This window comes from Meriones unguiculatus, chromosome 4, assembly GCF_030254825.1.
Source record: "Meriones unguiculatus strain TT.TT164.6M chromosome 4, Bangor_MerUng_6.1, whole genome shotgun sequence".
Classification (NCBI taxonomy): domain Eukaryota; kingdom Metazoa; phylum Chordata; class Mammalia; order Rodentia; family Muridae; genus Meriones; species Meriones unguiculatus.
Window position 1 is genome coordinate 11,249,265 of NC_083352.1, and position 24,636 is coordinate 11,273,900.

General features: G+C 40.9%; 1 protein-coding gene and 1 pseudogene across 2 annotated transcripts in view; one reads left to right on the forward strand and one right to left on the reverse strand.

Moving 5' to 3' along the window:
* Csmd1 (CUB and Sushi multiple domains 1) overlaps positions 1–24,636 on the reverse strand; it is a 1,585,983-nt gene that overhangs the window by 648,232 nt on the left and 913,115 nt on the right. The window lies entirely within an intron of this gene.
* LOC110558883 (cyclin-dependent kinase 4-like) lies at positions 22,106–22,782 on the forward strand (annotated as a pseudogene).

Below are 24,636 nucleotides of genomic sequence, written 5' to 3' on the forward strand. Positions count from 1 at the left end.
GTTCTTTCATATCATGAGTTTTAAATACATTCACCCCTCTCCTAATTCAGCCCAGATCCAGCCTCCCTTTTTTACCCATCCAAGTTTGTGTCTTTTTTAATTTCACCTACCAAGTCTAACTTGTGCTGCCCATATATTCATGGTCTGTGGCCATCTGGTAGAGCATGGTTGATCTACCAGTGATGATACTCTTAAGAAAAAGCTGACTCTGCCTCTAAAAGCAGCTATGAACTGCCCGTAACTTCTTGACTGGAGTGACGGGGTTTGTGTCTATATATCCTATCCATAGACAGATAAATCTAATCCTATGAGGGCAGAATGGGAACATTAAAATAGCCCTAGATGCACAAGTACATCTGGACACAATGACTGAAGCTAAAGGCCTTAGAGTTGAAAGGAGAGCACAGTTTGATTATAGTCCTGCATTCTTCCAGTTCACCTCCTAAGCATGCCATTCAGGATTCTCATATTTGGGGGATATCCGTCATTCACAGATGGGCCACTATGAATGAGAAGATAGTTCTGTCTATCTGGAAGATCAGCAGTCAGGCTTAGAGACTGAAACTGAGCCAGCTATGCAAATCAACAAGAACTTTTAGACCCTTTTAGGATGAAAAGAAAAGAACGATGTGTCGCTTGGAGCAAAGTCTGGCAGTGGCTTTAGAGCTACTTATTGGGCAATATTCAACTCCTCTTCATTTGTCAAGAAGTTGGAGCAGGTAAGGTGGTGAGAACAGGAAATGTCCCTTCATGCGGATGTCTGCTAATCCTCATCAAACATGATAATCTTGTGTTTTGTAAAGCTCAGGGAGTTCCATTTTCAGTCAGTGAGGGAATAAATTATGAATAAATGAGTGTTGGCTATATAATGTTTATTATTATCACAGTGGTATTATCTAACCCATTATCACAAATACTAAGACACAGACACCTGTTAGATTTTTTATAATTGCCTTACTTACCTTGGGCAGGAAGATATTCCTATCTACGCTGTCTGAATATACTCACCATTCATATCCCAGCCCCAACCCAATGCCATCCTCCTTAACTACCCTATCTTCCATCCATAATCTTATAAATACCTGCTTTTATTCTTCATCTGAATCCTTTCCCACAATTATTGGAGTCCTTCCTCCCAGCCCCATGTGGTTTCTTTTCCAGACTAACCTATCAGCAATGCCCTTCTTCCGGTCTGGTCTGTCTGTGCTGCGATTCTTGTGATTCTTCCAAAGTCCAGGATTCTTAGCCATGGCTACCTAATTCTGCCCTGCCCAGGTATAGTCTGTTTAATCAACCAATCAGGCATGTCTTAGGCAGGCTTTCAAAACAAAGATAGGTGTAACCAGATCTTAAGGGCCAATAACACACATCAGACTAACCTCCAACAAGTCAGACTAAGGAGGTGCGTTTCCTCTTCTATTTGGGTTCACTCAATAATCTCTGTTCCTGAGGCATCTTCCTATCCTGAAAAGACTAGATCATGCTACCTGAGTGAAGAGGGTGCCTTAAGAAGTGCACAGAACAGGACAGTACCAACCATGAGAGTAAACTGAGTTATTATTGTCAGTCCTTGCAGATGCTCTGGAGTGAGCTAGGAGTCAGAAGGAAGTGCAGTCATTGACTAGCCAGGGAGGACCCTTGATTCAATTACTGCCATAGTGGAAGCCAGGCTGCAGGTCTCATGAACCTTGTTTTGTTTGTTTGTTTGTTTGTTTTGTTTTTTGTTTTGTTTTGTTTTGTTTTTTTACCCAGACACCCATTATTCGGAATAGAAATGAAGGTTCTGCTTATGTTCAATTCTGCCATTCTGCATTTGAGCTATGAGTCATTTGTTCTTTCAACTCAGTTGTTCTCACAAACCAGATTCCATTATCTATTTTCACTCCAGTAGGCTCTTCATTTTATAAGCTATTTTAGAGTGACCATTGGTGGAAACATTTTTTTTTTCAGATTGTCACAGAGTCATAGAATCATTATGAGGGTGTCAACTTTGCACAATCTAAGCGTTCCTATCTTGAGTAATTTTCTTCACAGCTACGCTGACCCTAGGAACATTTGGGTCTGTCTGGAGGACATTTTTCAGGATGCTGTGTCTGGATTGGTGTCACTTGCACCAGGTGTTCAGGCTGCTAATACTTCTATATGTACCGCCATAGACAAGACAGACCCAAGAGCAAAGAATGACCCAGCCCAAAGTGTCCACAGGAGGTTGACACAGTTAATTCATCGAGGGGTACTAGTGGATTAGGAGGCACAGTTCCTACCTTGCATGGAGTTGCAATAATTTTTCTTGCAATTTACTTTTGTGTAGCCCTTCTCCGCTTAGCAGTCATTCTGTGATTTTCTTTTTTCATGCTGACTCTAACATTATGAACAAACATGTCTCACTGGGCAGACCCACTCATGTTAATTATTTAAAGCTGTTGTGAAAAAAAATAATGAAAAAATTCCCAGCACTTACTGCTTTTTCAAGTGAGTTGTCAAATAAAGATGATGTTTGAAATCACAATGGTCTGAACAAGTAAAAAATAAATTGGATTGAATTAAATTAAATTGACTACATAGCTAACAGAAAGTAACTGTGTGATGGCGCTACAGACTAATCTAAGAAAAGGCAAAAGAAGAAACAGACTGAATGATTCCTGATATTTTACTGATATATTTTCTAAAAGAAAATCAAAAGCAGGAAACATTTAATATTCTTTCAGATGTGTTGAGTGTTGGGAAATGGCTGTATTCTCTACATATATGTAAACATTGATCCTGACCTTGCTCTCCCATTGTGAAGACATAGAAAGATCTGTAAAATGCCTAGTGAGTGCTGCCTATAAGTTCAGGAGAGCACAGACATCCTGGGAGCATGGGCAACTTCTCTTAGTATTAAGATGCCATGACAATGAAAGATAGATAGTGCAATTCTGGGGGGAGGTGGAGGGGAAAACAATTTCATTGTATGCATAGATGAAATTCATAAAAATAAATTTTAAAAATAGAAAAGATTTGCAGAGTGTGTCTAAGAACACAGGGTCCATGCCAAGCTGCAGGAAGTCCAATGATTGACATTCTACAGCAGTCCAATCCTGAGTAATCATGTATTTTATGAACACACCAGGGGTTAGAGAATTCCATTAAAACTTACAAATGAACATAAATCTGCATTGAATAAAAATTAATTATATTTATGAAGCAAAACAGGAACAGATATTTTCTAGTCTCTCAAAGGGAGAGGGGGATTTTGAGTGTAAAAGGGAAAGGCACACTGTAAAACATGTATGCGGTCATGCTCAAAGGCGACTTCCAGCCAAGCCAGAGGATACTGTCTGTTTTCGGAAAAGAAAAGGGTGGTTTGGAGTGATGCAAGAATCAAGAGGATTCTGAAAGGTCTACAGAGGTTCAACTTGATTTAACAAAAAGAAACTCAACCTGGGCTCCTCCCTGTCAGGCTGTTATCTGGGATGACTATTCTCCAGTATGCTGGATTCATCTGATGTTCTCTGTGTCTTTGAACTGCAAGTTTCGTGCATACAGAAGATGGAAGGTCAGCATACCACATTGTTTCTTTGATCTGCAGTAGCAGCCAGTGAAAGTGTCTCAGAAGGCTAAATTCTAGCCTTTGAATCACAGCATGTGGCAGCCAAATTAGAGCCAGCTTGGCTCCGCACTTATTAAACTAAATTATCATCAAGAGTAAATGGTAAGAAGGAAAAGCAATTCATTGGACCTGAAATTCTATTTATCCCTCCAATAGGTTTGCCCAATAAAAAGCCTTATGGAATCAAACTTGACAAACTCAGCGAGATACTGTCTGCTTTTGCAGATCACACGGGGTCACCGCTCTTCGAGAATCCTCTTGGCTTCCTGATAAACTTTCATGTTGCCTTTTCTCCCCTTTGCCTTTGAATTTTACTTAAGCAAAAGCAATTACAGTTTAGATCTGTGTTCAGCAGGAAGAAAGCTGTGATGCAGCTGGATCTGTACGTCCTTCCTCTTCCCAGTTAAGACTAGCTACTGATGGAATTGAGGGAAAAGGTATCTTCTCCTTTGACATTCCTTAGAAAAAAAAATTCCATGGATGTAGTTATTGAATCATATTGCTTAGTAACATTGAACAACCAATGAACATAAGCACCCACTGTATTATAAAAGCAACTCTCACATGAGCTGAGGCCAAGTTCACAATAATGTCCCATGTCGGGGACGGGTTTCTATCCTTGAGAGCATGCTCTCTACTCACAAAACACTTACACCTCAAAGCTGTGTCCTTCATGTCTAGGTTTCTATCTTATTGGCTCCATTTCACAGAAAAGGCAAATTGAAGAATATATTCCTTGCCCTCCTTGAACCAAGGCTGGGTCATACAGTTTCTGGTCCATATCCATGATATTAAAACTGCATTTTACTTTCCCAGTTCAAATAAATCCTGCAAGACCCTTTACACTACAGGCAGGGATTCAAAAGAGAGGTAAGGGATAAGCGCAGACACGAGTGGGTTCCAGCCATTCTTCTAATGATTGGGTAATTCGGTAAGAAAGAACAGATTAAGAGGTAAGGGAGAGAAATGATGTAGGTAATGGACTTCAGACACATCAGGAGGGGACAACTGAGGTGAAGATCCTAACAGCAAGGACACACCTGTGAGAAGAAGTCCCCATTTCTAATGGAACTGTCAGCTATCTGACACAGAAGGCTGTCAACTGTACATCTTTTCTCAGTCACAGAATGCAGGGGAGTGTAAGGTTATTGCTGCTTTAGGACAGCACTCCTCTGCTAAACACCAATTCTTTATTGTAAACACCTATATCTTTCGGGAGGTTTCCTAAATTTCAGAAAGCTAATAATTTATAAGCAAGGAGAATCTCCAAAGCATCAGTGCAGGGCGAGTTAGGGACACTCAGCAATCATGTTCTTTGTCAGCCATGCTCAGTCACAGATACAAAGTGAGCAAGCACATGTAACCAAACATGCATTCCACTAAAGACCTGGGAGGCATCCTTGTACCCATCATCAAACAAGTGCTGGGGTCAGCCCATTGATTCCTTCAGGGGGTTTGGCTTACCAACTTGTCTTTCAGGCAAAATGTTTTTAGTTTTATTTTTAGATTCCCCACTGAACCCCAAAGCACAGTACTGAATCTGTTCTGTGTGAAGCAAGAAGGGCATACGGGTATGCCTGGCTCCCAAGAAGCCTACAAGCCAGCATTGTAACATCTGTGGACAGGGCACTGCCTCTCACATGATTGTCACTGTAGATCTCTGGAAGTATGCAGACCGCCCTGGGGTTTAGGAGGCTGGGACCCATGCTCTAGAGGCTCCTTAAGGTTATTACACAGAGCATAAGCTGCCGTGACAACAGATTTATCTTCATGGTTTGGAAACCCCTCATTTGCCAGAGCTAGAGAGCCCTTTCCTGATGGAAACTTTCATTGTTTGCAGTAGTCCCCTTATCTAAATGTTTCACTCTTCATGGGTACAGTTACTGATGGCCAACAATGATCCAAAACTATTAAGCAGAAAATTCCAGAAATATGTAAATTCTTCCAGTTTAAAGAACTTGTTACAACAGACTGTCATGGCTATACTTTTTCATTACTAGCTACTGCTAATTTCTTACTAATTTATAAATTAAATTTTACCCTATATCTAGTCCAAAGTTCCAGGAATCTACTCTGTAAGCCCTGGAGTACATCCCTGGGGCTAGGGCATCTGTTCAGGAAACATAATAACTCATTAATTAATCACTCCAGTGTTGGCTACTCGCTGCTTGGCATGATATAAATGCCAGGAACTCTGTTAGCACAGTCAGACACACAGTAGCAAATGAGATGTAAGCTTGACCACTGAGAAGCCAACAGGCTTACAGACATGGAAATGCTACTGAATCAATATAAGAAGTGGTGAGAAAATGGACGTAGGAAGCCCAGAGACACTAAACAGGCAGGTCAGTGTCACCTGTCGGCAGAGAAGACCTTCCCAGGGAGGGATGTACAGTACAGTGAGACAGGAAATATAAGCAGAATAGTCTATAAACACAGACACTCAATATTAAAACATACCTGGTGTCCACCAAAGACACCTCAGTTTGTGCGTCACATAGTTAAAATGCATGGTTTAATACTCTGGCTCACAATCCCTGTTTTTCAGTCAATGAGCAATACTAACATGTGCACCATGTGTGTACAATGGCACAAAGATGGCAGAACAATTATTATTCATCATTTTTAGACTCAATATTGAGAGTAAATGGTGTCTACTGGAGAAAGGAGTGGGTTAGTCTCTTGAGGCAAAGGGGTGGGGTTTTCAGTAAAGGTGGAAGGAAACTACTAATTTGAAGGTGATTTGGTTCACAAAGACACTGAGGTCCTCTAGACTGTTCTCATTCCTGTATCAACCATATAAGTATCCTGCTTCCAAGCATTGAGGTGAAAGGGCTTCTCTCTTCTCAAAGGGTTCAGGGTCACTGAGAAAGTTTAGTGACTATTGTGGGATGGCTCTAGGACACACCTTTTAATCACCGTACATAACTGTATGATTTGTAGAAGAGACCGAAGTCTAAAGAAATGTTTATTCTTAAGTTTCAAGACAGAAACCCATTTCCAGGGCCCTTGTTTCCTACCTATTCTATAAATATTGAGGACAAGTCAGTGACCACATTAACTATGCATGTGCCAGGTCATACACCTCATAGCCAAGCCACAGTCATTAGGACTGATTCTGGTGAGGTTTGCTTTGCCTCTGGAAAAAAAAAATACGAAGTTCACTTGGTCCCTACCATCTCAGTCTGGCGGATATGAGTTCTGCCCAAGATCTCAGTGGCTCCTCTTTTCCTTCAGAGAAGGATGCTGCTAATGAGGAGTATGAGTATTCCCTGGGTACTACAGAACAGTAGAATTTGAATGTTATGTGCTGCTTGTTCCACAGAGTGCTGAGTATGATTTCAGTACTGCAAGTAATGCATCAAAGATGGCGTATGGCCTAAGGAGCTCAAGGTACTATGCTAGGAGAGACAGCCACACAGACAGGCTTATTAGACAATGGGTACATAGAAAAGGGGGCGAGGCTCTTGAAGCCTACAGCTTTTGTACTAAGTACCAAATAAAAAGCAGGGAACCCATGACCAATGGCATGACAAAGATATAACAGCAGATGTAGTACCCAGATCCTCAGAGGTAGGATAAGCAGGTTATGTCCAAGTAGCTTCCACTCACTATATAGTATCTGCATATAATCTATATAGCTCTTCCTGGCTGGATGACCTACAATATTAGTTCACACAAAATGATGAGCAAACAGCTGTGGTGCTAATGGGATAGCATCAATAGAAAAGCCACCATATACTTAGTATATGTAGCTATTTAATGTAGCCACTTTGCAATTCTTTATGGGCTAAGTCCATGAATGTAGAGTTCAAAGCATGGAGGTCAGTCTGAAGGTGGCTCTGTCTGTCTTTGTTCCTCATTCTTTCCTTTTTCTGTCCTTGTGTTAGAGACCATGATAGCACTTAGAATTCTTCACAACCTTTTTTATTCCTCTTGCTCACACACCACACACAAACACACACACACACACACACACACACACACCCCTTCAGTGCTTTCAGAAACAGCCTATCTTGTATCCAGATTCTTGTCCTCTGAAAATCAAGCACAGTTGTTCCACTGTAAGACAACATATGAATTATTTAAGCACAGTAGATAATGCACCAAGTGTCTGTTTAATTTAAACCCTAAGAATTCTGGAAGATATAAGATGATTGTATTTAGGAAGCAAGAAGTGTAATAAACTCGAAAGGCATTGGCTTGTTTCTTTGTTTGTTTTTAGGTGAATATGTAAATAAAAGCAATATCATCAATACAAATGGATGTGGTTAAAGGTAATTTGAGAATATGGAATCCACATAGTAACAACCAGAGTTAAGTCAGTTAGTGTGTCCCCAGGTCCCACAGTCCTGAGAGCAACTGTCGTCCATGCTCAGTCAGTTCCCACTGCTTTCTTGCTCTGCACTTGAGTCCTTATCCCTTCCCTTCTGCTTTGGACGCTTTACTATGCAGAATTGTTGACAAGTCCCTCACATCTCAGAGACTTCCTATTGGCAAAGTGACATCTCAAAGTCCATTGGACCCTGTGGTAAGTGAACACAGAGTCTTGGGGATGAGAAAGGACAGACAACAGGTAGATAAAAGGACTGGTCTATTTTTAAGTGGCTTGTATTTAAGTTACCTAGGCTGCAGACTTTTGATTTGGTGCTTTGATTTGGCAAAGAGCAACTCACTATTGCCAATGAGTAAAGCTGTCTTGATAGTCTGCTACTGCACATTTAATGGTGACAACAGTATGTCATTAGTAGCTTGAATCCCCTGTGGTTTTGAGGTGGGTCAGGAACAGACCTGATGAAGAATTGAGGCTTCATGATTTTTTTTTTTTTTTTTTTTTTTTGTCACAGGAGAGATTTAGGGAGGAACAAACTCCCCTTCCTATCATATAAATGGCAGATATGCAAAAGACCTCAGCTGTGTCCCTGTGGCCTCTGTCTTTACTAAGCCAGAAGTATCTTAGTTTTCACTATTCATATGCATTCATGGTGTAGATATACATTTAAATCAAAATAGCTAAGAACTTTAGATAGGTCCATTTTTCCTTGAAATAGACCTCAACTTGAAATCCAAACCCCTGCCTTCTACACTCCTGCTTTCACATTTGTAATGGAAACTTGGTGTCCACTTTATTAATTGTTTGTGTGAGTGAATGGAAAGGCAAAGACAGTTAGTTCACTGTCTTTCAGTGAAAGAATTGACCCATCTTACAGCGACTGTTATGGAAGGAAATGCTATATGTAAGGAGAAGAGCTTATTCTCTAGCAGGTGAAATAATTAATTCCCTTAGTGTCTCTGTAGATGGGGTGCCAGTACATCTCACCCCAGACACACACAGCTAGCCTAACCTGCAGAGCCTTAGTTCTGATATATCAGACAGCTTAGCACCTGCCTAGAATGCATGACTATGCTTCCCCAATTCTCTTCTAGATATATATGCAATATGAACAGTTGCCAGAATGTATTGTTTAAAGAGAAAGGTCCATATGTGTTTGCTACAGAGAGACATTTATGTCCATCCACAGTTGGTTGAATACACAGACACGGAACCCAGCAGTCAGACTGCCAAGTATTGCAAGTGAAATCAGTAGCTGTGGCTATTCAGCCTAATTTAGTCTGACAGAGGTGTTGATTTGTTTGAAAGAGACATCCTAAAAGACCTGCTGACTCCTTTCCTTAATTACATTTTTGCAAGCCAGAACAACAAAAGCAAGTGAGCAGTGGAGGCTTGCAGGTACTCTATGCTGTTTTCCAGATGACAGTCAACAATTCTGTCTCAAAGCCTGACACTGCGAAGAGCCCCAATAGGCAATGGGAGCTGCTATGAACCTCTCTCATCTGCTGCTTCTTCAACACTCAAGGTCCATCCTGTCCAGCACTACAGGCACCAGCAACATGCGGCCAGTGAGTGTACACTGGGCTGTGTGTGAACTGAGACACACTCAAGCCACAGAATGGACTCTGAATGCTCTATAAGGAGAACGTAAAAGTATCTGATCACTGTGTTTTTCTATGAAAGTATGTGGACACATTTGTTGCATACCGCTTGTTACATAGCGTTAATAATATAAAGAAAATCCAACAGTGCATTAAAGTTATGTTTCCTTTTCATCCTTTTAATTTGGCTACTAGAAAGCCAAATACATCACTTATGTTCGTGGCTCTCTCAACATAAATGACCAGTTGAATAATGGCTTTGGTAAAATGATAAATTTTAAATTAAAATGTATGTATTTTAATAAATGGTAAGTTGAAAGAACGTTGCTAATTTTTGTTACTGGTGCTTAATATGATGGACCTGACTTTTTAACTGTCATCTCACACAGAAGAGGACTTGTGCTTTTCAAGCATAAAATGTTGTTCTACCAATGTTGATAGCGAGGAGGAAATATGGGCTTCACAGACTGATCTCTGACAGACACAGAGACTGACAGGGAAAGGGGACACAGGAAGATGGTAAAGATGGCAAACTTCCAGCTTTTTCTTCACCCTCCTGACCTGAGACATGAGTCTGGTGAGTTTTGTCTTCTACTAGCAGGGTCCCCCATGCCATGTTTTGGAACTAGTCCAGGTTGGGTAGATATGTACAAGGCTGGTTCTAAACACACTTATCTAAAGCTATGAGTCTACCAGCAACTTTTGTTTGTTTGTTTTTGTTTGTTTAAGCTGACTCACAAAAAAAAAAAAAAATACCAGTTTGGAGGGTGGGGATCTACCTTTTGTCATAGAAAAACACTTAAAAGACCTGGACTCCAAGGGGATTTGGATTTTGGTCCCTCTTCTGATCTCTGCAGGAGACTTTCTGTGTGTACTCAGCCTCCAGCACGACCCCTCCTATTGTGTGTGTGTGTGTGTGTGTGTGTTTGTGTGTGTGTATGCAAGAGTGTGTGTGTGTGTGTGCAGGTGTGAATATATGTATGCAAGACTGTGTAAGTGTGTGTGTGTTTCCTCACTTGTAATAAAATGTGTTACCAGCTGTTGTTGCTGCTGCTGCTTCTGGTGGTGGTTGAGTCTTTCTGACCTTTAATCCTTTAAATTGGTGGAGAAAACTAATCTGACCAAGACTCAAAGATGGTAACAATTCCCTCCCGTGCTTGGCATGTCCCTTGTGTCTGGGACGGAGGGTGCTCTTCTGTCTGGAGGTCCATTTTAAGTGAATCACAGCTACGGGGCTTCCTCTGTGAGTTACTCTGGGGCTGCTGTGTTGAATGTTTATTCCCAGAGGGAACAGTGAAATAGAAAATGTATCTAGCTGCATTAGATGTACTGGGGTGGGGTGATTAGGCCAAACTTCGGTATACAGTGGGGCACTGAGGAGCAAAGAGAACGAGAGAAAACAACCCAGGTGCAGAGATGAAGCAAACTGTTAAGAACTGTGGAGGAGTGCAGGGAATCTAATGAAAGAAGGAAGAAATAGTCAGATCTGGAGATGACAGGAGCTCCACAAGGAGAGCAACAGCACCAATAAATCTAGGCAAAGGTGCCTTTTCTGAGACTGATACTCCAGTTCATGGAGATAACCTAGAACCCCTGCACAGATGTAGCCCATGGCAGTTCAGTGTCCAAGTGGGTTCCATAGTAATGTGAACAGGGACTGTTTCTGACATGAAACTGATTGGCCTGCTCTTTGATCACCTCTCCCTGAGGGGGAGCAGCATTACCAGAACACAGAGGAAAACAATGTAGCCACTCCTGATGAGATCTGATAGACTAGGATCAGAAGGAAGGGGAGGAAGACCTCCCCTATCAATGGACTTGGGAAGGAGGATGAGTGGAGAAGAGGGAGGGAGAGTAGGGTTGGGAGGGGAGGAGGGAGGGAGATACAGGGGGGATGCAAAGTGAATAAATTGTAATTAATAAAAATTAAAATAAAAAATAAAAAGATAAAATAAAAAAATTTAAAAAAAAGAACTGTGGAGGAACATCTCTTATGCCTAGCCCACGAGGCCCTTAGTGAGAAGCGTAGGCTGCCTGGGGCAAGCCCCCTCTGAGAGAAATTCACGGCAAGTGGTGCTGCGAGAAATGTTGAACTGCCCGACATTCCCAGGCTTGGTGCAGGTAATATAGAATTAGGAGACTCTAAAATACAGTTTTGATGCAGAAAAGGCATGTAATTATAGACATACAAAGTAGGTGATATCTGAAATCAGAGTCACAAAATTGGACACACAATAACAAATTAATTTTGATGAACCTAGAGTGAGATTAAATCCATCGCCATAACCAGACCACTGGCATACTTATATTCTTCATTACTGCATGTCCTGGACTGCACTGAAAGCCCATGTACTGTCCTTGTCCTGGGCACCTGAACAGACATCCCTGTACCTTTCGTCTGCATTCCATCTTGATCTGTCACAGACTGCAAACAGCCAATGGGAACTTGGCTTTGTTAATGACTGTACCTGCAAGGTGACCCGGATTCACCACAGGAAGAGTTGGTGAGGCTTTCTGGAGAGACACGGTCACAGGTGTGGCCGGACTTGGCAAGGGTCACAAAGCAATGCGACCTCGGGTTTACAGTGTCTTCATGCTTAACTGGAAATGAGTTTATAAAAGAACCACTGTTTCTTGGGAATAGCCTAAAATACAAATTTTGAGAGATTTTTCCAAAGAATTCAGAGTCACACAGAAGCAATAAAACTAAACAGAATGATTGTCCATCCAGTGAGCAGGCCATCAGTCTCCCTACATAAGTCCCTTTAAACCTCACGTGTTGGGTGGTGCTTAAAATATATTTCTTCTTTGCCAGATGTGAGAGCACAGGCCTTTAAAGCCAGCACTCAGAGAGCCAAAGGCATGTGGATCCCTGTGAATTCGAGGCCAGCCTGGTCTACAGAGTGAGTCCAGGACAGTCAAAGATATACAAAGAAACCTTGTCTCAAACAACAACAACAATTACTTAAGTTTCTCCCCTCGTGGCACATGGGAGTACCACCAGTTGCAGACTGTGGCTCCGCCATGTTCTTTGCATTGGTTTTCTGCCACAGGCATTTACATCTGGCTTTTCTGTATCTGTAACTTGGATGAGAATCTTGGTGAATGACCTGTGACTCTGTCCTTGATAGGTTAGCTCTTTCATTCAGATGACCATCAGTCCTGCTGATCCTGTGTCAAGCAGCTCACAGCCTGAGTGACTATGGGTTTGAGAGTGACTATGACCAGAGAGCGAAGCCAGTGAAGATTCTGACAGCATTTGCTCTGCTTATAAGTTATAAAAACAAAAGCCCATGTCTTTCATTTCCTTGTGACGGGATCTCACTGGGCAGCCCAGGCTGGCCTCGAAATCCTGGAAACTCTTCTGTCTTATCCCCCAGAATGCTGAGATTTAGAAACATGTATCTCTTGGTATAGTTTTGAACTCAAGGTCATGTGGGGCATCCTCTTGTCCCTGAATTCTTATATATTCTTTCAATAAATAGAAGCAAAGTTGTGCCTCCAACTCAATGTTTTATCAATAAAAAAAAAAAGTTCATATAACAACAGGTTGCACATAACATAGTCCTGGAAATTTAAATTTGAATAGTTTTTTTTTTTTTTTGTAAAAATAGAGTTAACCATTCAAAAACCATCAAGGGCTTAATCACTTAAAATAGAATCTGTTTCAGTAGTACCTTCATGGTAAGATCATATGTGCATTTTATTATGCTATTATTTTGGTAATGCAATACATGCCTTATCTGCCAGTGTGATTTTTAACTTGTAATTCCTCCATGTCACCTAGATTTCCCCAGGGCACTGTCATCTTCCTGAGATGTTTTCCACTGGATCAAAGCCCAAGATGAAATTTCAATTACATTAATGAAATGAACTATTCATATGGAACTAATCTTCTTATAAAAATCTCTTCAAATAAAACATCAGTTTTGAAAGGCAGATAAACCCAATTTATTGACTTGGTTATGAATTTTGTCAGGATTTATGCTAATGGCGTCCCTGTACTTCTTTCATATACAATAATGAATAACTGAGTGGGGAAAGTCTGCTTAATAAATTGCAGTCCCACAATGATGCGGCTGTAAATGCCTGTCCACTAATTACCTGCGATCCACACCACACAACAGTGGTTCAGATGAAGCCCTGTCTCCATGGCCTCACTCAAAGTAAACAATACAGTAAGCATCACTTATAAACAGAAAATAAGTCTCTACATTGACATTGCTATCCAAACAAGGATGTTCATGCAAAGGAACGGCCTCACGCCTGGCAAGGCTTTACCGCTGTAGGAATCTGTGCATGACACACTCTGCTTCACTGAGCAAAACTGACGCTACCAAGAGCTTAATTACATCCTATATAGCATGCTAATAGCCCATATGGCAATGCCTGGGAACACCCTAATTGAAAGTCACTTAACATTTACTAAGACAATTTGAGACCAACGGGTACTCTCTGACATTCCTGGCTAGGAGGGATACACTCACTTTCACGAAAAGTAAATTACAATGCTACCTACACTCTGATGACTCTCACTTGCTTATTTTCAGCTTTGAACACCTGTCTCAGATTTCATTTAATTATAACAAATCTATAATTAAGAATCTGCTAGGATTCCCATGGAATACTTAGTTTTGAGAAAATTGCATTAACATATTGCCACATTCCAACAGTCTAGGAATTGAAACTTCTGTGAACATAGAACAGAACTTTTTCAGTTTTTTTATAAAACACCAGCATCCTTGGCTCCTCTCTGCATCTCGCTCCTGTGGTCCACACCTTGCTAATTGACTCTTTCCACAAAGCACCCACCTTCAAACACTACTTTCTCTGACAGATTTTTTCCCCCACCTCAGTCTCTGTCTTCTATACAAACTTTATCCCCAACATCTTTTCTTTGCCAAACGTTGTCTACTTTATGTCTAATATTTCCTTGGTCCAGACCCTCTTCTCTTCCCTATGGGCCTCCATGAAACAAGTACTTACTGGTCTCCCTACTTTCCTTTTGCCTCCTATAAACCCTTCTTCCATGGTTGACAGAATGAGCTCACTGAGCCTCAGCAAAATGATGCCACTTTCTTCCATAGCATCGCCATATCCCTGCAAGATTTCTTTTGTCTCTGGACTACCCTGCATTACTCATCTCATCATGGTCCTCTACCTTCCCATCATGATACCACCTTGGTCAAATCACATCGTCTAGGACTTCAGGATCTCCTAGAGCCCTTGTCATTATCATGTGGTCCCTAGTATGAGAATCTGACATCCCAGCTGACATGAATACAGCAGTGTATTGAGCATAGGGGACTGTATTCCATTTTCTGCTGCACTCACACCCACTTAGAATAATGGCAGTCATAATAAAAGCTGAGTAAAATACAAAATGCACATAAAGATTGTATGAACTAAATGTTCTAGCACCTGATAGGTTTGAACAATGACTTATTTGTTTCTGTAGCAAATCTTCAGAACCATTAGCATGTAGCTACAGCAGCATGTTTCCATTATAGTCAGTGTCTAGCCATATCAATTACAGAAACCTCAGGACATTGAATTTGTCTGGGACATCAGAGGTCTCTTCATCGGTGTAATGACACCCTATGGTATTTGCATAATGACATTACCTAACGATACACTTCTCATAATACGTCTGTCCGCATCTCAAGACTGTGGACTGAATTTTTCCAGAAACAGATTTTTAAAGATGTAAATTGTATACGAAAATCATGAATATAGAATGTATGGACATGTGAACATTTACCTTTATTGACCTATTAACAACTCTAAGGTTTTGCTCCTTAAAAATATAGAAAGAGTGGTGCATGCCTCTAATCCCAGCACTCGGAAGGCAGAGGCAGGCAGATCTCTGTGAGTTTGAGGCTAGCCTGGACTACAGAGTGAATTCCAGGACAGCCAAGGCTATACAGAGAAACCCTGACTCAAAAAAAGTAATATATATAGTTATATACATATATATATGTATATAACTTTATATATGTATATAAAACAATGTAATTTAGCTCATGGAGTTTGTTTGTATTCATGTGGTTTGACTTGAATTCTCTCTCCTAATGACTGTTCATGGTGACATTTGACGAAACATTTCACTTTTCTGTTTATTCCCTCTATTTTAAAATAGAGTCACTTCTACTATTTCTTTAGACTCCAGATATTTTACAATATCCTTTCCATAAAATCTAGTAATAAAGCAGAGTTAAAAATTATGAGAAATCAACAAAACCGAGAGGAACACGATGTCACTGTTGAGAGCCCACCTCTGTGGAGAATGAGGCTTCTAGCTCTGCTTGGCTCCTGACTAACCACCAAGCCTTCATGTTTCCACCCAGGCTTTGCTGCCTCCCTAATGAGAGGTTACCTGGCTTCTACCAGCTGCAGGATGCCTGGTTTCTAATAATACATTGACTCCTCTGACTGCTTTAAACCTGGAGCTTCTTTCTCTAAGCTCTGAGGTGGGTACAAGCCAGTATCTGGCTATTATGAAAAGGATTACATCATTAGGGCTTCAAAGAGTGCCTGGCCAGTTGAAGGTTCCCAGTAAGTTTTTCTTGAAGATCAGGAGTTTTCAAAAATACACGACAGAAAATAGCTGCTTAATTTCCTTTTGCAGCCAAAATTCAATGCCTACAAATTTGTATTCTAGTCACATTAAGATGAGTCTGAAAAGTTCTCCCGATTCTATTTTGTGTTTGTTCATATATAATAATTATTTTAAAGCACATAGTCTCACAATGAATAGACATGCACACCAGTAAAAATGCTAATTGAGGTAAAATAACTAGGAGCTATTAAGCATTCCTTTCATGCATGCCTAATAGAAATTTCCAGATTGTTTCCATTGTGGGGAGGTTCACTTTGTTAAGGAAACCAAGTTCCTCTCTCTCCATCCCGAAAATTCTTTGTACTCTGAATTCTTTCTCAGAGGTAGTCTGTATCAAGACACTCAGCTCTGGACAGTACTACCATCTGAAAGCACTTCTTCCTGCGGCCTCTGAAGGGAGCCTTGGTGTGTGTCGGGACCTAACTGTTCGATGCACTGAAAATTCCCAGCTCCTGAGCGAATTATCATGACCAGTAGCTTCTGGCATTAGGGAGGGGTCTCACCTTTGGAGGAAGGTCATTTATGGAGACTGCACACTGATGCACATTTTTTTTATTATTTTTATATCCACAAAAGCTTGTGACAACTTAAAGTTGAAAATACAAAGCTGGGAAAGATACTGCTCTTAGCTTTTGCTCCTCCAGGACTGACCTGGAAGTGCTTGGTTGTGTCATTCAGGTTCCCCCATTTACCTCCTTTTGGGCTTATCAACACCATGAATGCTGGCTTGTGTGACCCACACAAGAGTTGTGGAACCGCCATGACAGTGGCCTGAGCTGAATTCAGATTCTATGAGGAAAAGTCTGAAAATCATCTAAGACCGGCTATTAACGTATAAAGGCTTGCAGTGTGGAGGGCTGAGATTTATTTTAGTCTCCACTCTGCAGACTAGAGAATGCAGCACTCAGGGTCCAATTTTACTCTGTCTTTTTCTGCTTATTTTTTTTCAAAATGAGCCCATGAAAAATTAAAATCTCTGCTAGCAAAGGATATGCATAGAATAGAAATGCATCTGCTGCTGAAAGTTAAAAAAAAAAGAAGAAGAAGAAAGAGAAAGAAAAAAGTAGTGTTCAGAACGTAGTTCTCAGATCTGAAGTGCACACATACACACACACATTGAGATCTGTATCATCTCTAGGGAGGAGGTGACACACACCTGCTATGTGTCAAGAAAAGCCACTGCTATCTTCCTTTAAAGAGGGCAGTCTCTCTGTAGTTGAACTCCTACCACCAATATTCAGGAAATATCAAAACATTAAAAATGTTGCTCAGCCTTCAATGGGGAGAAGTTTGCAAAATTCATTAAGTGTCTCAGCTTCACCTTGCTGTCTTCCACAATGACTGAGTGCTTCCTCCATCACGTTATCTCGGTAATGCTGTTAACTACAGCCTGAGTAGAGAGCTCATGAGTGATGCGCACGGTGCCATGTGCAGGAGGGCAGTGCCCCTATGTCCTTCTTCTTATGCTGGCATGTCTAAAGGTTAGCCAAATGCAAACAAAGCCATGCATACTTTCACAGTGGTACTGCTGTGATCCCCAGAGAGCCAGGTAAGGGCCTCTCCTGCCCCAGCCAACTCAGTATTCTCAACCAGACTGGTCGTTTTTCTGAGCTCTTCATTTTGATGATTCATTTTCATATTTTTAACTATGTGTATGTATGTGAGTTTCTTTGTGGTTATGTGCCCCTACATGCAGGTGCCTGCAAAAGCCAGAAGAGGGTAGTGAAGCCACTGGAACTAGAGTTACAGGTGGTTGTGTGTCTGTGACATGGGTGCTCAGGACTGAAATTCAGTCCTCCAGAACATGCTCAAAACCATTGAGCCACCTCTCCAGCCACAGTTTAACTTTAATTTTAAATCACAATACTGTTCCTTGGCTATTACAAAACTCCTTGCTTAAAAATGATATGGTCTCCTCCATCTAGACTTTACAAATGCAACCATTTTAAAGTACTTCTTTGAAGTACTTAATCATGCCACATTTGTAAACGATAAGGTTTTGTTTATCATTCCAAATACAGACCCACATTTTTCTCTTGCACTTATTTATTTTCTTTACCTTTTATTCTTTGTTTATTTTTGAAGCAAAATTCTTCTAAGATAAGAAACTTTTTTTTTAAGAGCAAGCTAGGAACAGTATGAATGTTTTCAAGGGTCTGAGATTTCAAGTGCTTCAAGGAAATGGAGATTCAAGGACCTTGAACACTACAGATTGATGGCTATGTTTCAAGAGGAAACAGAAATAGCACTTAGGCATTGACAGTGCCTGCCTTCTGGAATGGATTCTGCTTCTAATTTCCCATCTGATCCATGTTAGAAAGCACACCCTTCCATTAAAGGTAACAGAGCCTGATATGGACCTAGCAGACAAAAAGAGAAGGATGCATGTGGAGAAATTAAAAGGCACTCATTCCATCTAAAGTATATGAATAGCACTTCATTGTTTTTCCTACATAAATCAATTTATCATGTTAAAAAGTTCTTCTGGATGACTGGGGAGATTATGCAATGTTTTATGTTTAAAGGTCCATTAATTGAATCAATCCACAAATGAAAGCATTTGGAATTTGGTAAGTAGTTATGTAAACTTTCTTATAATTTTAGAACACCTTCCCACTGGAGGAGGGGAGGGTTATCAAATGGTCATTTTCTTTTTTCTTTTCTGCCTTAACGTTTTAGGGAAATGGCTATAATTTATCAGAATTTTCAATCAAGGATGCTTTGTCCATTCTGGAATTCAAACCTTGTCATACCTGTTGATAACAGCTTCATTTATCATTATAGTCTGTTTCTATTTATTTCCCTTGTTTTGGATTTCTGATTTCTGTGTGTAGAATTCTCTGATGATATGTAAATTCTTTATGCCATGCTCTATATTAAAAATACTACTCTTTACTGATTATTCATACTATTTTTTTCTGTTATAGTAAAACCTGTCATTCACATTCAGAATGGCTTCAGTAATGGGCTTCTCATATACCTTCCTTGTGGTGATTTCTTCAGTTTTCACCAATCTGATAAGCTGAGTGGCAGCTTCTCAAAAATAAGATGGTGGCATTGTGGGATAATGGTGGCTGTGGGGGACAATTTTCAAGAAAACAGACCCTGTGGGGCAGCTTTCCTTGCATTGCTCCACCTAGATATGTGTGCAGTCTCTATGTAGCCCAAGAGGGCCCTTTAAAGCAGTATTCTTTGATTTCCTCTGTGTTTCAAATGATTCATGGACTATATTGAGAACACATAGAGCCTGAAATTTTCATTATAAATTTAAGATATCTAAGTTGAAATGTCCTCAGGCCACCTGGCCTTGAACATCACAATATAGCGGCACAGTGGTGTCTCACGTTGTCTCTGCTGTGGCTATTGCAGCCAGACATTGTTGCTCATAGTCCCTGCATAGCATTCCAGTTAGGATCATAGGTATGTCGGAGAGAAAAAAAAAGGTCAACACTTAAAATGTAGTTTCTGCCGTGTGTCAGGCTGCCACTGTACCATTGTAGACAAAACAAAACAAAACAACAACAACAAAACAACAAAACCCAAAACCCCAATACCAAGCCGTCAAGTCACAGAACTACAAGTACAAGGGAAACCAGACATTTCTGTTTTGGACTGCTCTGCATGTGTCCAGTGTGCCGCTACCCTCATACCCGTGTGCATGCCTATCCGTGAGTGGCTGTACATGTCTACAGACTGCTGTCCCCTCTGGTAACACTTTCCCCTACACATCTCAGGTGCTGCGTCACTGTGGCCAGGGTGGGCATTGATACTGACCCGAAGTACAGTCTATCAGTGGTACACGTAGGGATACCCAAGACCTATTCTGGATGCCAAGGAGCCGTCGGGAGCTTTCTAAACTGGCAATAACTGGAGTGGGTTTCCATGTGTCCTCACTGTGATGTCACAGGGGAAGCTTCTCCTTGCTCCCCTAGGAAGCTCTCTGTGGGTGTCTCCCAGGCAGATTTAGAGGCCACATTTACTATACAACTTTTAGAGAAATCTTTGGCTCTGAGAGTCTCATTAATAAACTGTCAAGCCCAAGAACGGCTTGGGTACACCTGGACCTGGAATGATTCCAGGGTTCTTGGGGAAGTATTGCTTGGCAGGGCTCTCTCTCCCCTTAGCTGACTGGGCTGCATGTTCTGGCTCCTGGTAGAGTCCATTCTTTCAGCTGTTGAACTTGCGTTCAACAATGATCCTCTCCTGCTCCTAGATGAGGCGGTGATTTCCCTGTTGTCAATGTGGGCTCCACTTGGGTTAGGAAGTCTCTGAAGCCTGCACAGTGTCTTCTACATTTCTCTCAGAGTTGTTTTTTTTTTCTTTGTGATTTTCAAGGTATCTTTCCTTTAATTTTACTATGATAAACTGCCTTTAATTTTACATGTTTTTCTCTCTGTATTTGAAACATTTGAAGCTTCTGTCCTCAACACCATTGATTGCCTGGATTATTACAGGTTTTCTTTGCCCTCCTGATTTACCTTTCAAGCCTGCCTTAAGACACCCTGTCCACTCACCCGTTATATTCCCTGCTCTCACTGTACAGCACGGAACTGCACAGTCCACTGAAGTCTACAATAAGGGCCCTTTGCCAATGTGATGTGGGGTTCATTTTCTCATCCTGACCATAAGCCACCTTTGACCCTGATAGAACCCTGAGTATCTGAAAACCTAGATATTTCCTCAAGAGACAAAGTTTCTCTGAGCCAACTTAATATCTTTCTGTCAGGTTACAGGATTTTAGGGAAACCTAAGCACAGACCACCACCGTATATACTGACGACTTCATGCTAGACATTTCTAGCCCAGTAGAGAGAGAACAGAATGGAATGATCCAGAGAAGAACTGAGATGGAAGCTGAACCACTGAGACAATGCCTAGGTGGTTCATGTGCAGTAAATGATATCACTATGAGTATTTGCTATGTGCAAAATAAGTCCCTTCAGCAACTCTAATTCGATTATATTAAAAATTATTTTCTAGACCAAATCCAGTATATTTCCAAGAGGAAAAAAAAATTGGTTAAAAAAAACTGTGTTTTAAACTGTCATAAACTATTTTAAAAATCTGATGAAGTTTAAATATTGAGTATTTTAAGCAACCCGATTGGAGTAGCTAGGGTCCCTTCAGGAGTCAGTACCCGGCCTGAACATCAAGGCAGGCAGGAACATTTAGGAGAGAACATTTCAAGAGAGACTATAAATTGCATGTGTCCTTGGTTACTTTAGAGGTCTCTCTGTCCTTGGCATCAGGCTGGCTTGGTATTCAACACACAACTGGAAATATAGACACTGAAGAAACGATGTGATCACTTCAGCTTTATAGTCTATGGCCAGAGAAAATATCACTCAACTATTCCAGAGATTGGCAGGGGGAGAATTTATTTAACCCTCATATAAAGCCTTTTCAAGGATGGATGGGACTTTCCTGCAGGAGCAGAAAGGAAGATTACATGCATCCTTCATCTCTCTCCTGGGCCCCAAGCTAGAGCTCTATTAAGCCACTGGAAGATGGAAGAAAGTTGTAGTGGCACGCACCCTGCTCTAGAATGACAACGTAGGTCCCTGAATGACACGCAGGCTACCTGAGGAGATGTCTCCTTGAGACCCAGTGCTGAACTGAAGAAACAAGATTCAAGTGCCGTAGACACAGAGACATTTAAAAACAACATAGTTTGTCTATGGGCTGGCCCATAGCAGTTAGCTGCCTGGGACCTATCCTCAATGCTACCGGAACCTGATGAAAAGCTTAAGGAGATCCTCTGCTCTGAAAATGACTGCCTCTCAAACAGTGGCTAATTTGGTGTCAGTACTTATGGAATGGCTTGTAAGGCCTGAGGTTCCTACAATGGCCACTGTGTAGCTCTCAGGAGTGTGAGAGTTCCTAATGGAAGAGATGCTGGAAGGGACCCTCTCATAAACAGTTCATAAGTTAATCTTACTGAGGGGGCTGGAGGCTTTGATCTTCCTAGTGTTGTCCAGCTAATGGATGCCTGTACTACTTGCTGAACTGACTGAGAAGTTACAGTAATACTAGTGTTCAAGAATATGGACAAGGACCTAACGATGTATCTGGTCAAGGCACCTCAGGCTTGCCAGTTGTGACCATCAAGGATCTAATACATCAGTTTCTAAGCAGCCTAGGTTTCTTCATACAAAATTGCATTGTTCACCAAGACCTGAAACTAGAGACCATTCTGGTGACAAGGGAAAAGTCAAGCTGTCTGACTTTGGCCTAGCCAGATTCCACAGCTACCAGATGGCCCCTACACCTGTGCTGTTATACTCTGTTACTATGTTCCTGAAGTTCTTTTGCAGTCTACATACGCCATACCTGTGGACATGCGGACTGTTGTTTGTATCTTTGCATTGGTTTCACTGAAAACATCCCTTCTCTGGAAACTCTGAAGCTGACCAGATGGGTAAAATCTTTGACCTCACTGGATTGTCTCCCAAGATAAGTGACCTCAGAATGTATCTCTGCCCACAGAGAGGACCTCAGTCAGTGTGGTCAGTAGTCCCTGAGATGGAGGAGTCTGAAGCTGCTGGAAATACTGCCTTTTAACCCACATAAGCAAATAGCTGCCTTCTGAGATCTACAGCACTCTTACCTCCACAAGGAAGAAAATGACCCAGAATGAAAAATGAAGTGGCTTCCTTTTCCTGATTCTGAACACTCGAGTCGAGAGAATGCCACTGAAAAAGGCAACCTCTACCTTCCTCTCAGGCTGTGGAGACTCCTCCAGTTTTTTAGATAGGGAATAATTTAAGTCTTAAATGGCATTCATCTCTACTCCTTATGAAGCTTACCCCCTTGCTCTCCAATTTCTCTATACTAAAGGGTGGTTATATCTTGTCTTCTTCCTTCCCTGCTTTGTATAAAGATCCTTTTTAATATAGGAAAATAAAACAAGACCATACCACCACCACCACCAACAACAACAAACAACACAGTTTGCCCCCAAAATAACACATACTAATATTTGAAATGACTGACAAAATAGATATTATAGGACATCTGGAAATTTCCATGGGCTATGAGAAAATTTTATGTATACTCACAAGGACCTGCCTTTGACAGAATAGTCAGGGTGAAGAGCATATACCCAGCCTAGCCCTCACCCTTACACAGACTCTTGTCAGTTTTCATTGCCTATGAAGTCTATAGTCTGGGACAGCAAAGACAGAGGCAATGAAAACAATGTTTTCTCCTCTCTTATCTTAGGAAATTTTATTCTCAGGAGCATCATTCTATCTGTACATGATTCACTTTTATTTTCCTACCAGTTGAAAACTGACCAAATGGATATTCAATTTTTCAAATCCCATGGATATTTACTAGTAGGTATTCATTATTGCCATTTGATAGATGTTACTATTAGTAGTTGCTCTTTTGCCTGCCCCTCTCAAATATTCTTCCTTTTCTTTGCCTTTATAACTCTCTCTTTCCTCTTATTCTCTTTCTCTCTGTGTGTCTGCCTTTCTCTTCCTATCCTTTTGTCTTATTCATGTAAGTCTCTTTATTGGATTGCCACAGAATACAGAATAAAATCCAGAGCCTTTATGCCTGCTGAGCTTGGCATGATCTGTCTGCAGACTTCTGTGTGTAAGTGCATATACATGTAAGTATGTTTAAACCTTTAATTCTTTCCTTGATGTTTCCTGAATTTTTAATTCATTTTTTGACAATTTCATAATCATATACAATGCCATTTTATCATATAAATTCTCCTTTCTATGCCTTCAGGAATCCGTTTAACCATCTCTTCATGACTTCTTGCCCTTTGTACATAACTCACTGATCTTTTAATTTGATGTTTACATGTCTTAAAAGCCTACTGGATTCTTCAACGTTTGATGTCCTGATTAGGAAATAACAGTTATTTATATGCACACGTATTAACTACTGTGATTTGGAAAAGTCACAGAATTCCTACCTCAGATAGGAATTAGCTGCCATTGGCAGTATTGGGTACCAGGTACTACAGAGCAGAGTCATACAGGTCAGTGTTATGTCAGCAACCATGGTAGCAATAAGCAAGCAAAGGTGTATCAAAAGATGTATAGAGAAGGGACAGCTGGAGGAAGAGCAGAGAAGGCATAATATTGACAGCTCTCCTGACTATCTAGGAAGCTGTAAAACCACAATTCGAGTATAGAAGGAATCTCTTGTATATTGTATGAATGCAACATTTGCCAATTAAAAAAAATAAAAAATAAAAAACACAACTTATGGGCTATGGCTGAGATAGGAAATAGGTGTGATACCTGACAGTGAGAAGAGATTCTGGGATAGAGCCATGAATGTGAGATTCAGGCAGCAAGAGGTGAAGAGGATGGACACATGGTGTCTGAGCTCAGGTAACTGGCCATGTGGTAGAATGCGGATTTAGAATAAATGTGTTATTTTAAGTTGTGAGCTAGTCAGAGAAGAGCCTAGCTATATGGCCTAGGTGTTTGTATATATTTAATGAGTCTCATGAGTCATTACTCTG